We start from the raw sequence: 15,551 nt of genomic DNA on the forward strand, positions 1-15,551 counted from the left end.
AAGTTGTAGGCAATTGTCTCAGCTGTCTTGTGTAAAAACTTCAGATCATGTGGACTTCTAGAACTCCAGATATGGGCCAAACATTGAACAGTGCTCGGGCTGGAAGACAGATTCGGACTTCTTTGTTGTTGCTACAATTTGGACTTGAAAATGACCTTTTTAAGTCTTGGGCTCTATGAAAGTTGTAGGCCTATGTCTTACCTTTTCATCCATATAAAGTAGACCTAATATAAGATCTAAAGCTCCAAATATGACCCAATTACCGAAAAGTGTTCCGGTTTGGACTACACCGACATCTCTTTTCGAAGTTTGGCCATCTCTTTTTTGTCCTTTCAATTTCAGTTCTTAAATTCATCAATCAATCCTTTCATTTATGTGATAGGCCTGCATTTAAAATGAACATTTACCACAAATTAAAGGTATCTTATATTATTAGATATGTTATTAAAAAACATTCTTTAGTTAAGGAGTTATTGATACTTCAAGTGCAAAATGATGATATAAAACCTTGATAAAAAGACACTTTTAAGTACTAATCAATATACATGCAAAATACTTTGAAAAGAAAACCAATATCTTTTTTTTTTAATTGTGGGGAAGAAAACTAGGATCAATTCATATAAGTATATATAAAAATACAAATTATGTGTCAAGAGATTTGATTTTAAAAAATACTATTTAATTCGTAAGAACTAGCAAGAAGATTATATTTGTAAATATCAAATATATTATTTTACCTTAAAATATTATATATGCTAAGATTAAAAAGACTTCTACTCTATAGAATTGAAAATTCAATTCTATGTGTAGCTAAGAAAGAGACTTAAAAACTAATGTAATTCTTAAAAAATTAGGTTAATATGTTTTTTCTATTATATGCCTATTATAATTTCTTATTAAGATTAATTTCTTCTTATTTTATTGGAAATTTCATATTTTTGTTGACTTTGATGGTCACTACCAACACCTTATGTCAACATCATTCCTTATTTTAGTGTTGTTTACGCAATTATTTCCATTAATATTTTATCACATCTGACTCTTATGGATGTCGGATTACTCTGCCTTCCATCCATGCTATCAAGAGTTAGGCAGATAAATATTAATAAGTATAGTTTAATTGATTAGTTAAATTTATTTTTTAGAAGTTATTAGTTTAAGTGTTATAAATTTAAATATCATTAAAAATTTATATAGTTATTAATTTTAAAAATTATAAAATTAATTAAAATATATATATAAGCTGATTCGAACGTCTATATTAATAAAACAAATTAAAAATTAGAACAAAGGCTATTTCTTAGAATTATCAAACCTAGGACAATTTCAAAGCTTCCTTAGTCTTAGCATTTCGATTTTTTTGAGAAGGTCAAAGAAGGGGTATTTAAAATTTCAATAATGATTGTGGTTTAAAGTATTTTTTATTTTAAAATATTTTAAAATAATATATTTTTTATTTTTTTAAAATTATTTTTAAATACAATATCTGAGAGTGTAGTAGCGGTTGTGATTTAAAGTATTTTTAATAGAAAATATATTAAAATAATATTTTTTTATTTTAAAAAATTATTTGACCATTTGTTTTATTATTATTCTAGCTTTTAAATAAATAAGAAAATATAACGATTGAAATACATAATCTTATTATATTGATATTGTTTATATTATGACAGTCAAATCATGGATTTTCTAATGTGTGCACTGAAGGTAAACGATATCCAAACGTCAATAAATAGGAGTTTTCCGCATAGTACAAGAACAAAACAACAAAAAAATTTATATGACCAAATGAATCTATATGTGATTTTCTTAAATGATAACGACATGACAATCTTAATGGTGGACCCAAAAAAAAAACATGTTAATTCCAACGGTCAAGATTGTGGTAAGATTTTCCAAGTTCAATAGTTTTAATTCGCAAAATTTCCCATAAAAGAAAATCAATATAGATGGACCTATTGTCACATGTTCCATTTTCTTATATGCAACAATTTAATTTATCTATACTCAATTATTTTATTCATCAATTCACTTGTGTTTTCCTACAATTTATATTTATTTACAAGCCCAAGAAAATATCTACATTTTTTTAATGTTATAAACAAGCGAAATACACAAATAAATACAAACAAAAATAAATAAACAAGTTATTTCAGGAATGAAACCTAATTTTTTATTAACTTATAAGGATATACACAAGTCCGCCTATGCGTGAGCTATATATTATGCCCTCTAGAACTTACATCACCTACAATGTATTGGAATATTTGGGTAACTATTCGGTTTTATATTTGCTAGTGAGCATATCTAATAAAGTTGTTTTCTCTCCTAGTTTTATATCTTAGTTATGGCCTTGATGATCCTTCCTATCCACTTTGTGTTAATACAATAAATCATACTTTGAAAACTTTTAGGATGCCTAAAACACCTTTTCGTGGATTTAATTATAAACTATTTGCACCCGTTTGATTTTCTTCTAGATGCTTATCTATGCTGGGTAATGGTCATCTTTGATAGGCATTCTCCATGTGCAAGTGCAATGCAAGCACACAGACAGACATGTGAAGCACAATTTAATGCCGTGTTTGGACTAGGTTTTGCTGTATTTAAAGATTGTAGAGGCAGATGGTGATTGTAGAAGACGAAGCTAGGTCTTGCCATGTCTGTACCTTGGACCCCTGAGGCTACTTAAAATGTAAATAAAATAAAATAAATAAATAAAGTCGATTCACTTTGTTTATTTATGAACTATATTTAAAGAAACCTTTTAGGACCCCTTGATTAGCTAGATTTATTAAATATAAAGGCTAAAAGGAGGAGGATTTTAGGCATGCTAATAATTTTTAAAACAGCTAATCTATTTATTGACTACGTATATAAAATCAGAGGGGATAATGAGAGGCTGATCTTGGCCTTCTCTCCTATGAAATATAAAACAAATTCAATGGAGCCTCATTAGAGATAGAAATCCAATTAATATTTTCTATGATATTTATCATAATTGAAATAAACTAACGAAACATTATTGAAATAAAACTATAAAAAAGTTTGTTAATTATATCGAGACTCAAAAAATAGAGAAGGCATGAAGCCTAGAAACTTAGAGAAATGAAATCACAAGCCCAAAATCCACTGTTAACAAGCAAGTCGAAGTTGCCAGGGAAGTAATAAGGTGTTGCTACTGCTGTTATTGCCCATGGACTTCATTTTATTTATTTATTTATCTTTTCTCTTGGACCACTAATATGTTACCTCTATGGAGGCCCTCTAATCAACGTACCAGACACAAGATTTATTTTAAGCATACATTTAAAACATGTATGGGTTTTTCATTTAAATTAAAGAATTTATATAATTTTAGTGGAATTTTAACAAATTCTCCCCTTCAAGGGAACTTACCTAAAATTTTGTTCCGGAATTATCATCTACACAACGCAATTCAAACCATATTCGGTTTACATGTTTACAAGGAGAGGATTTATCTTTATTGTTAAAGAAGATTTAGTCCCTTAAAAATCATCTGAATAAATTAATATGTATATTGAAATCATTAAAAAAATATGAGTTTATAGCTTTAGACAAAGCTAAAAAGAAAAAATATAAGTTTTTAATGTGTTTTTTATGATATTCTAAATTGACTAAAACTCTTGTGATAACCAATCTAAAATTAACAGGATATTAAAATGTAGATGTAACGAAAAGTTTTGACACATTTTTTAAAAATAAAATATCATAAAATAGACTAATAAAATAAAATTTTTCATTAACTTTCTTTCAGGTTCAACACCAATATTTTTTAAGTAAAAATGAAATCTTGTTATCATATTGAGATTTCAAATCACTATCTTAAATATAATGGTTATTTTTTTCATAAAAATACATATACTAGTTTAGACCCATTTTAGCAACAACATAACATATATTTTTATTAATAGAGTGAGTCAATTACCTTAATTTTATCTAAAATTCTTAAGGTTAGTAAAGTTTTTAGTTACAATAAAAGTACTTAATGATTTTTATTTTTCATTTTGCACTTATAGTTAGCTAAAATGTCCTTAGCATACCAGTTAAAAAACATATCAATTTATTATTTAAAAGGTAGTTTAGTTGTAAAAACTTGGAATTAAAAGGTTTATTCCTCCTATAATCTTAAGTCCAAGCTATCTAACTGCTAATATTAATAATTATTAGAAACTTATCTGGTTGTTAATTTTAAAACTCACAAATATTTTTTCTTAAAGCAAAGCTCTAACAACCAAATCTTTATCCTCAAGTATTATTTTTAAGCAATAAAGGTCTCTTTAGAATTCTCTCGAGTGGAAATAACAATCTCTCTCTCTCTCTGCAGGCCTTGTTCCCAAAGTGAGTTGTTAAATTCTCTGCTAATGTTAATATCCTCTAATATTTGTTACTTTTTTGTGATATTTTAAGCTGCTCTGAAATTTTAATTGTTGTTTCAGTCATTGGAGATGTAAGGGGCAGGGACTTAATGGTAGGGATAGAACTTGTGACTGACAGGAAGGAAAAAACCCCTGCCAAAGCAGAAACTGCAGTCTTGTTTGAGAAACTTAGAGGTAAGAAGGCACAACCTCCCAACACCATAAACGTAGAAAAGATAAGCCTTTGATTATGAAATGAATTTCTCATCGATTTCTACTTTGTATTTATCATCACTGGTTCCTGAGTGCAGAGCTTGGCATCTTAGTCGGCAAAGGTGGAATACATGGAAATGTGTACCATATCAAACCACCAATGTGCTTCACCAAAGATGATGCAGGTACTCTTCATGTCTCTTCAAGTGCTTAAATAAATTAAACCCTCGTGTTTTTAGATAAGTAATAAGGTAGCTTTCAAGAGCGATTCTGAGAGCTTTTAAAAACTGCAGTTTCTGTGAAAAAAAGCTCTGAACTGCTTGCATGATGATTATCATTGTTAATTTTGTTTACATGCTCTTTTTAACCAAATGATCTAATGTCACGGTTTTTGTTTTGGCATACGCAGACTGTCTTGTTGACGCGTTGGACTATTCAATGTCAAAGTTGTGAGGAGCTACCTGCCAGAAGCTGAGATGAATATGTAATTATTCACATTTTTTAGCATCGATCTCTTCTGATAGGTTGCTTTCAATAATATCGAGCAAATATCTAACCTTCTAACAATAGGATGAGTTTGCTTGTTTCTGATTATATTACCTGAAAGAATCAAACTGTATTTCCATGTTCTGTGGATGCACATGTCATAATGTGCACTAATGGATATACATTACTTGAAAACTCATGCAAGGAAACATAATTCAAGAAAGGCTTTAGCGGTTATCGATGTGTGCGACAGATAATTTTTAGGTCAACGGTGTTGGCAAGGCATTAGATTCTTTCGTTTTTAAGGTGCAGGCAAAGTCAATACTCAAGAAAAACTTACATTGCAAGAGGACCTCGGACCTCTGAGGACAGTTAAATGTCCAATTTTTCAGAACTATTGGCTTTGTAGTTCCAGGTTACTCAGCAATACCCTCCAAATCAGGCCATGTGCCTAAGCAACCATCTCTAAATGTGGATTCTGAAGACTAAAATATTGATTGAGCTCAACTGGTGATATAAAAGTGGCAGGGATGGATAAGAAGATTAAAAAACTAAACACGTGAAACATAAACTACAAACCAGAAAAAGGGAAAAAATTACTAGTACAGAAGAAAAGAAACGAAAAATACAAGAAACATCACTAGCTAGATAAAAAAAGGGAGAGACCAATCATGTTAAACTATTCTATCAAGCCATTGAAGTGTGGGCTCGGGATGGTGGATTGATAGTGGCAGTCTGATGAACACGTCCAAAGATTTGTCGTTTTAATTAGTGGAATGACATGGATTGGCTAGTTCAGTATTGCTGACAAACGTTGCATGCTTTAATGATTACAGCAAGATTAGTAGAACTAGTAATACGATAGTAACAACATCGCTTTCTTTTTTGCTTTGCTGCTTGCTTTTGCACATCTCTTTTGAGTGGTTTTTGAATAGCTTTAGCTTAGTTAGGGCTTTGCTTGTGTTGCTGGAACGCTATCCTGTTGTATGACAACCAGGTTATTTCCAGTAATTATCCATGTTCATTATGGGATCACAAGACAAATGAACTAAAGCTGTCCCAGTCAGAATTCCCTGGAAATGAAACAGAAACTAATGGAAACAAAATGACCATGAGTTGCATCTTCTTAATTGTGCATCAATGATATTACATAATTTCGGCAGCAAAACATCCATGCCATTCATTATTGACCTCGAGTTCATTGTCAGGTAGGGTTTTCCCAACCTACAGTGACCATTTCAGTATAAGCAAGGGAGATGGGAGGCAACAAATAATTTGCAATTCTCACGATTTATGTACAAGGCAGAACAAAAATACAAACACAAGTAGACTACAATTTACATGACAGTTTCACCTGCAGACTCAACGTGATATATCATTTGATGGCAAGACAGTAGCAGCACTGAAAATTGATTTAACCACAAGCTTCCTCTTGATAGAATGGCTATTTATATCTAAAACTTTCCAGTTGTAGGAGGCTGCTTGAAAAATGTCAGCAGCTTGAATTGTCTACACATAAGATTACATCATTACCCTAAGATGCCCTTTCTCTTTCTGCATATGGCTCCAGTTGTTTAACCCAATTTTGGATTCACTAAAATTTTCTCGAATGTTATTTTATTTTATTATTCATAACAAAAATAAAAAAATATAAATAAAAAAAGAGTTTAAAATATATTTTCTCGAGTCAACTGCATCTTTCGATCAAAATCGAGTCCACCAGGTCAATACGGGTTAAACCATGTTGATTGGGATAAAAAATGAGTTTCGGGCCGTTTCGTGTCAAAACCGTAATTTTCCGTCAAAACCAAGTCCACCAGGTCAATACGGGTCCCACCATGTCGATCGCGATGAAAAATGAGTTTCGGGCCGTTTCAGGTCAAAACCATTATTTTCGGTCAAAACCGAGTCCACTGGGTCCCACATGTCGACCGCGATGAAAAATGAGTTTCAGGCTATTTTTGGTCAAAACTGTTATTTTTGGTCAAAAAACCCAGTCCACCGAGTTGATACTCGTATAAAGTTTTTTTAATTAAAATTGATTTTTAGCGGTTGAAAAGCTTTTTATAATACTAATTTGAATTTTTAATTTTACCCCTATAAATAAATATTATTATTATATATAATAAAACAAAAAAATAATACAATTTTGTCACAGTAGGCGGATTCACTAAAGTCTTATATCTACGGTTGAGATTTGATCTTCTGTTCGAAATAATAGTAGGAGTAGAATCCTTATAAATCACGCAGTATTTGGTAACAAACATCATCAACTTCTTGTATTTCAAGCCTTTCAAAATTCTCAACTCTTGAAGATTTAATCATGTCTTCCTCTTCTTTCAATGCTAACCCAAATCTTGTTCCTGTAGTAGAGCCTGTAGTTTGACGTACTACTTTTGAAGTGAATGGTCGTCCAGTTACAATAGAAGATACTGTAATTGACAATGAAGATACTGCTGTAGCCGTAGCTAGAGACATGATCCTTCCCCGTGATGAAAGAATGCTGGCAGCTAGGAGCGATATTGAAGCAGTGAATCAGTCACTTGCTCTCAGTATTAGAGCTACTTCGTCTTTGGTGAACGTTGCAGAGCGTCTTCATGCCAGAAGACTTGAGTTGAATACTCAGGTTCTTGATCTCCATCATCTGATCGAGAATTTAAGGAATAGATTTCGTGATGAAAGATGTCACAGAAATGACTTGGAGAGGAGAAACCAAGAACTGAATACACGTGTTGACTTTTGGAAGGACTATGTTAACACACGACACCTCGAATTCGAGGAAGAGATGGAGCGTATGCATAAACAATTTGAAGAATTTTGAGGCTTGATTGATCACCAAGATGAAAATATCCCTAATTGTCCTCGCACTGTTTAATATTTGTACTTTTAAACCTTTTGTCATGAATAAAAAATCCATCTTTCTTGTCTTCACTTATGAATTTTGCTTTCATGAAATTGCCATATTTGATGTGATTTGAAGAACTTCATTTCGTCTGAATCTCATTGGATCCCATTGAGAATTTTGTTTCAAGAAATATCTACAAGACAAATATGCAATGCTTGTGAAGTTAGATGATATGCAATGCATCTTACCTTTTTGAAATATAAATCCCCCATTCATCTTGTTTGAGGATCTTGAATTTTAGTAAGCTCTTTTGATTCACATGTTTTTCAAATCTACTCAAGCTGACCCATGTTGTTTAGTTCTCCAAGATAAACTTTGTTTGAGTTTCCCAATAGTCACTGCCTCTTTCTCCATTGGTTACTTTGCTGAGAGCATTAGCTTCTCCCTAGCCCGACATTGTGTTGTTGGTAACATTCCCATTGTTGAGGATTCTTTAATCACGTCACATGGTCAATATATGAGGATTATCCCGCTTCACCTGGGATTTTTATATCTGAAGATGTATCAGTTATCATATTGTCTAACTGATCATATTATGAGAGGCAACAATCTCATTTCATAGATACTGCATAATCACACTATTTCAATCCCATACTAGAAGAAGTCTACAGTTTTATCATGTGTATCTCCCACTGGGGAAGCAAATTTCTTTGTGCCATTAGGAATCTGGTGATAGCTTCTCTACCCCTAGAAGAATTAACTGTCTCTTTTCATTTCCTCCTTTGCTCTTGTTGTCGTTAGAATCTCTGATTTTTTAACACTGTCTGTTGGTGTGTCATATATTCGTTTTTCTTTACAAAGAAAACCTTTTTTTCAAAAATGATTTTTCAAAAGATCTCTTTTGTTTTTGAAAACTTAAACTCTCAATGTCTGTTTACAACAATGTTTAAGCAACACTAGGGATTTATATTAAATCTCTTAGTAAAAGTAATCTTAGATGAAGGTAAGTGATGAGATGACCTTCTGCTTTGGTTTTCAAAGTGTTCAAGCGATTGCTTGAATGTATTTTGAGAGAAAAGGAACAATTGCCTTTTATTTTTAAAAACACTCTTTTTAACAGCATGAATAATAATGAGTAATTATTTGCTACGTCATGACTTTTTTATGAAAAAGTCTCTTATATTTTGAGAACGCTGTTTATTGATCCAGGTTGTTTTCTTGATTAGAAAGGACTTTAAAGGCACGTAATGTATTTATGGCTCAAGGCTGTAAAAGAAAGAGGATTTTATAAGCTCAAAAAAAGTGATTAAGGGTTTAAAAACTATAGATCACTGTTATCTTATCTTCGTCTTTTCTTTTGTTATCTTGACAACAAAATGATACTAAATATTCCAAATTAGGAATTTTTTCTCATATTTATTGGGAATTCTCTCAATTATTTGGAATTTTTGTTGAATTCCTTGTTGTCAGACTTCATAAGCTCACATGTCTTCAAGATGATTTCCATGATCATTTCTTTCTTTTTGCCCCTAGTGTAAGGTGTGATCTTAGTTAAGGTTCTTATGAAAGAAAAAGCTTTAAATAGACTCGGCTCAAATTGGGACTGCAAAGGATAATTTTAAATAAAGTGAAAGGAATATCAAAGATGACATTTCCTTATTTCAAGTAAGATCAGTTAAAACCAATAAACTTTGTCCACATCCAGCGTAATGCTTTGGATTTATAAGATACCATGTTTTGCGAGTCCATGACAAGCTAATATACTACCAACCATTATTCATGCTGATAAAACATAGGTCTAAGACAGAATTTGAGTGATAGTTGTTCCAATTGCATGTTTTTTGACTTGTATGGTCATCTCTTTCAAGGGAATTGCTTTGAACATTATCCTAAACAAATCATTGATTTATTTCATTGAAATCATAAATAAAATCAATTCTTTTAAAACCTCATTTAAGAAGAATGGATTCTCTTGTAAAAAAAGTTTGAAAGATCAAATTGTTGAGCCATTGAGATCATGCATGGGCTTTTTGGTGAGGTATATGTAAAGAGAATTTCCTGGCCAAAACTTCATTTAATTGATTTTGATTGGATGAAACACATCATACATAATACGTTTTCACAGAATCAGAGTTCATAGGCCTAGGTAAATCATCTCCATCCATCCTAGTTAACAACAGAGCCCCGCCGGAGAAGGCTTTCTCCACGACATACGGGCCTTCATAGTTTGGTGCCCACTTGCTTCGGTCTTCACTTGGCAGTGGTAAGATTTTTCTTAGTACAAGATCCCCTTCTTTGAATTCTCTTGGTCGGATTTTCCGGTCATATGCTTTGGCCATCCTTCTTTGGTATAGCTGGTGATGACAAATTACAGCCAACCTCTTCTCACTTATCATGTTTAGCTGCTTATATCTCACTTTAGCCCATTCAGCTTCTTCTAGTTCAGATTCTATTAGTACTCTCAAAGATGGAATTTCTACTTCCAAAGGCATCACCACCTCTATCCTAAATACTAGTGAGTAAGGTATAGCTCCAGTAGATGTTCTTACTGCTGTGCGATATCCATGTAGAGCAAAGGGAAGCATCTCATGCCAATCCTTGTAAGTGACTACCATCTTTTGGATAATCTTCTTGATATTCTTGTTTGCAGCTTCGACAACACCATTCATCTTTGGTCTGTAGGGAGATGAGTTTGAATGTTTAATTTTCCACTTCACGCACAATTCTGTGATCATTTTTCCATTAAAATTCTGGGCATTGTCGGTCACTATCTTCTCAGGTGAACCATACCGGCAAATCAAATCTTTCTCAATGAAACACTTGACCACCTTTTGAGTTACATAAACATAAGAGCTGGCCTCCACCCATTTTATGAAGTAATCAATGGCTACTAAGATAAATTGATGCTTATTGCTGGCCTTTGGGTTGATTGGCCCAATCACATCTATTCCCCACATTGCAAATGGCCATGGTGATGTCATATTAAATAGAGAAGCTGGAGGTGCATTTATCTTATCACTACGCACTTGACATTTATGACATTTCCTGACATAATCGATGCAATCTTTCTCCATGGTTATCCAGAAGTACCCAGATCGTTGCAATTGTCTAGCCATCATATGCCCACTTGCATGAGTTGCACAAAATCCTTCATGAATTTCTTGCAATGCTACCTTAGCTTCAATTTCATCTAGACATCTTAGTAAAGTCCCATTAAATGACCTTTTGTATAGAATTTCTCCATCCAGGTAAAATTCCAGAGCTAACCTTCTCAAGGTCTTCATATCTGCTTTAGATGCCCCCAAGGTATGCTCTTGATATTGGATAAATTGCTTGATGTCATAAAACCATGGGTTCCCATCTATTTCTCCTTCAATTGAACAACAATGAGTTGGAAAATTTTTAATCTTAATGCAGATTGGTTGTACCCTGATTCCGTAATCAGTTTTGGCCATAGAAGCTAAGGTTGCTAAAGCATCAGCAAACTAGTTTTTGTCTCTTTCCATGTGGGTAAAATCTATCTCATAAAAGCCCTCAGTCAGTTTCGAGAGATATTGTTGATATGGTATCAGTTTTTCTTCCTTGGTCTGCCATTCGCCTTTCACTTGACAAATTATTAACATTGAATCCCCATAGACATCAAGCTTTTTTATTTTCATCTCCAAAGCAGCTTCTAATCCAAGGATACAAGCTTCATATTCAGCAGTATTGTTAGTGCATTCAAATTGTAGTTTGACTGAGACGGGATATTGCTTCTTGTTAGGTGAGATTATCACAGCGCCTGCTCCATTACCAGAAACATTCACTGCCCCATCAAAATACATGATCCACCGATCATTCTTCTCTTTGTCTTCTTCTACTATCAGCACATCCTCATCCGGGAAGTCAAATTTCAAAGGCTCATAATCTTTGATAGCATTATCTGCTAGATGATCAGCAATTACACTTTCTTTTACAGATTTTCTTGTCTTATGTACAATGTCATACTCAGCCAACATTACTTGCCATCTTGCTATTCGGCTTGACAAGTAGGGTTTCTCAAAGATGTATTTAAGAGGATCCATTTTTTAGATCAACCAGGTAGTATAATACAACATATATTGTCGAAGACGCTTCGTACTCCATACAAGAGCACAACATAGCTTGTCAGTCATAGTATATCTGGATTCATAATCAGTAAACTTCTTACTCAAATAATATATAACTTGCTCCTTTCTTCCAAACTCATCATGTTGTCCCAACACACAACCCATTGCTACCTTAGTTACTGTCAAATACAAGATCAAAGGTCTTTCAGGCACATGTGGCACTAGCAAAGATGGATTCTGTAAGTATTGCTTTATTTTATCAAAAGCCTCTTGAGAATCTTTGTCCCATGTACCAGGGTTCTTTTTTTGAAGTAATCGAAAAATTGGCTCCCATGTTGCTGTTAACTGAGATATGAATCGAGCGATGTAATTCAAACGTCCTAAGAAGCCTCTTACTTCTTTCTCGGTCTTAGGAACTGTCATAACCTGAATTGCTTTCACTTTATCAGGATCGACCTCTATTCCTTTATTACTTATCACAAATCCTAGCAACTTTCCAGACTTCACCCCAAACGAGCATTTTGAAGGATTTAGCTTCAACTGATACTTCCTTAGTCTTTCAAATAATTTTCTTAAAACCTAGACATGATCTTCTTTATTCTTAGACTTGGCAATCATATCATCCACATACACTTCAATCTCTTTATGTATCATATCATGGAAAAGTGTCACCATTGCCCTTTGATATGTGGCTCTAGCATTCTTTAAACCGAATGGCATCACTTTGTAGCAAAATGTTCCCCATGGTGTGACAAAAGTGGTCTTCTCTTTATCTTCTTCAGCCATTTTAAAATGGTTATAACCGGAGAATCCATTCATGAAGGAGTAAGTTGAACTCCTTGCAACATTATCTACCAGGACGTCTATGTAAGGTAAAGGAAAATCACCTTTTGGACTAGCTTTGTTTAGATCCCTGAAATCTACACATACTCTGATTTTGTCATCCTTTTTTGGTACTACCACTATATTAGATACCTATTGAGGGTATTTAATAACTTCTAGAAAACCGGCATCCCACTGCTTTTCTATCTCTGCCTTGACCTTGAGCACAATATTTAGGCGAGTTCTTCTTAATTTCTGCTTAACAGGTTTACATCCTTCTATCAAAGGTAATCTGTGTACTACAATATCAATGTCTAAACCAGGCATATCTGCATAAGACCAGGCAAACACATCGATATACTCTTGTAGTAGTGAGGTTGAACTGCATCTTTCTTCTATAGTAATCAGAGTTCCAATCTTTTGCTCTCTTTTATCTTGCTCAGTGCCTACATTTATCACCTCTAATTCTTCCTTTGCAGGTTTCCAAGCATGCTCCGATTGTTCTACTCGTCTAGCAAACTTTTCATTCCATTCCTCTTCATCCATTGCAATCTCATCCTTATCAAATTTTAGCCATTCATTTTCAATGCAATATGTTTGTGGATTTATGGAGGATTCACTTTCAGAATTCTTCTTGAAAACAACTGGGCTTCCTCAATCTCCCAATTTTGGAATACTTCTTCAACTGAAAGCTTTCGCACAAAGGCGCTGGTTGGAGTCTCTTCTAGAGAATGAACAGTTAACTGAGGTAACAATTCATCTTCTTTTGTTGTTTTTTGCTCATCATCATAGTTCCAGCCTTTCCCTTCACGAAGTCTACATTGTTGATATCCATGACAATAAGTTTCTGTCCCAAGACTTCCATCATGTTTTTAGGTTTCATCACGTATGTTGACTTTGGAAAAGAAGCATGGATAGGTGGGATTACAATGTCTTCTTCCTCTGGCTTTCTTCCTTCTATTCTGGTTAACCTTCTTTCTCGTTTTATCCTAGCAGCTCTCTTGTGATCATCTTTCTTAGGCTTAAAGCCAAGCCCAAACCTCTAATCAGCAACCTTAATTTTCATCATGTTGACTCTTTTAAGATTTCCAGTAATTGGATCATTCTGGAATGGTAGCCCATGTTTCAAAAAGCATTTAGCTATCATTCTAGCAGTATCAGAAATAACTAGTCTTCTCAACACCGTATTCTCTGGTACCCATTTGGTGTTCACAATCTCGAAGGCATGGAGATTTCCATCTTTGCAATCTTCTGCTTCAATATAAGGGACCGCCACATTCCTTATCATAGACAAGGTTTCTTCTGTCTTAACTTTCACTAGAGTACCATTGATAATGTACTTCAAACATTGGTGTAGAGATGATGTCACAGCCCTAGAGGCGTGTATCCATGGCCTTCCTAATAACATGATATACGAAGGATGGATATCCATCACTTATAGGGTTATCAAAAACATCTGAGGCCCTACAAATAATTCAACGTCAATGGTCCCTATTACTTGTCTAGGGGAACCATCATATGCTCTAGCTGTCATAGTACTTGGCCTCATATGAGTAGCATCAATTGGCATCTCATCTAGCATATGTCTTAATAGCACATTCAAAGCTGAACCATTATTCACAAGCACTTTGCCGATCAGATAATCTTTATATTTCACGGTGATATACAAGGGCTTATTATGCCCAGTCCCTTCCGGGTCTAGCTCATCTTCAATGAAGTATAAATAATTGGAGGTATGAATTCTTCCCACCAAATGTTTCATTGTATCCTGAGTAATATCCTATGGCACATATGTTTCATTCAACACCTTTTGCAATGCTTTACAGTGTAACTCAGAAGTCAAGATAAGTGACATTAAAGAGATTCTAGCAGGAGTTTTCTTCAACTGATCTACCACACTATACTCACTATGCTTCATCAACTTCAGAAATTCATTAGACTCCTCTTCACTTATATGTTTGTTCACTTCCATATCTTTAAAAGCATCAACTGTTTCTTTTCCTTTAGCTTTCCTCTGCCTCTCTAATTCTTCTGGTGTAAAACACCAACCACTTCGAGTTAAACCACCGATTTCAGTATGGAAGATAGGAGTAGGATTCTTAATGTTGAAAGCATACCCATAATTGTAAGGCATTGTGCCATAACTTCCATTATTGGTGCATACAGGCTTGGTTATGATTAGTTTTGGTGGACCACCCACAGTTGGTTGGAGTCTACAAACCTCTTTTTTTTTTCTCCTGATGGCCTATCATCCCAACTTCACTCTTCTTCTTCACTTTTTATCCGTATCATGCTGAAAATCAGCATCCTTTTCACTTTTTGGTGAAATTCTTCACAATCATCAATGTGATGTCCCATCTCGCCATGAAACTTACAGTAATTATTTCCATTCATTACTGGTTTAAACTCGGATAAATATCCAGACTGTACCATCATACCATACAGTTTTTCCATGGAAACCTTCAAAGCTCTTTCCTTCTTACCCTCTACTCCTACAACATTCAACCCTCCACTACTTGTAGCATGATTGGGTAAAGGGTTGGAATTCACATTCGGTGCATCATCAAAAGTTATCCATCCAGCTTTTATCAATTGCAGAAGCTTGTTTTTAAATGTGTTACAGCTTTCAATGTTATGCCCACTAATGCCAGCATGATACTCACATGTCATATCAGGCTTATGCCAATTTGGGTATGAAGGTTGTAGTGGGGTTAAGGG

The 15,551-nt window shown here is 33.8% G+C and overlaps 1 long non-coding RNA gene and 1 pseudogene across 1 annotated transcript; one reads left to right on the top strand and one right to left on the bottom strand.

Annotated features, from left to right (window-relative positions):
* Positions 1–4,466: 4,466 nt before the first annotated feature.
* LOC105126457 (uncharacterized) lies at positions 4,467–5,149 on the top strand. Its single transcript, XR_842436.1, has 3 exons — positions 4,467–4,574; positions 4,691–4,777; positions 5,002–5,149. It is a non-coding gene; the product is annotated as an uncharacterized LOC105126457 (long non-coding RNA).
* A 5,850-nt stretch (positions 5,150–10,999) lies between these two features.
* On the bottom strand, positions 11,000–14,967 carry LOC105126484 (uncharacterized; annotated as a pseudogene).
* Positions 14,968–15,551: the final 584 nt, after the last annotated feature.

The sequence above is a fragment of the Populus euphratica genome, unplaced genomic scaffold (genome assembly GCF_000495115.2).
Source record: "Populus euphratica unplaced genomic scaffold, PopEup_1.0 scaffold78.1, whole genome shotgun sequence".
Taxonomy (NCBI): domain Eukaryota; kingdom Viridiplantae; phylum Streptophyta; class Magnoliopsida; order Malpighiales; family Salicaceae; genus Populus; species Populus euphratica.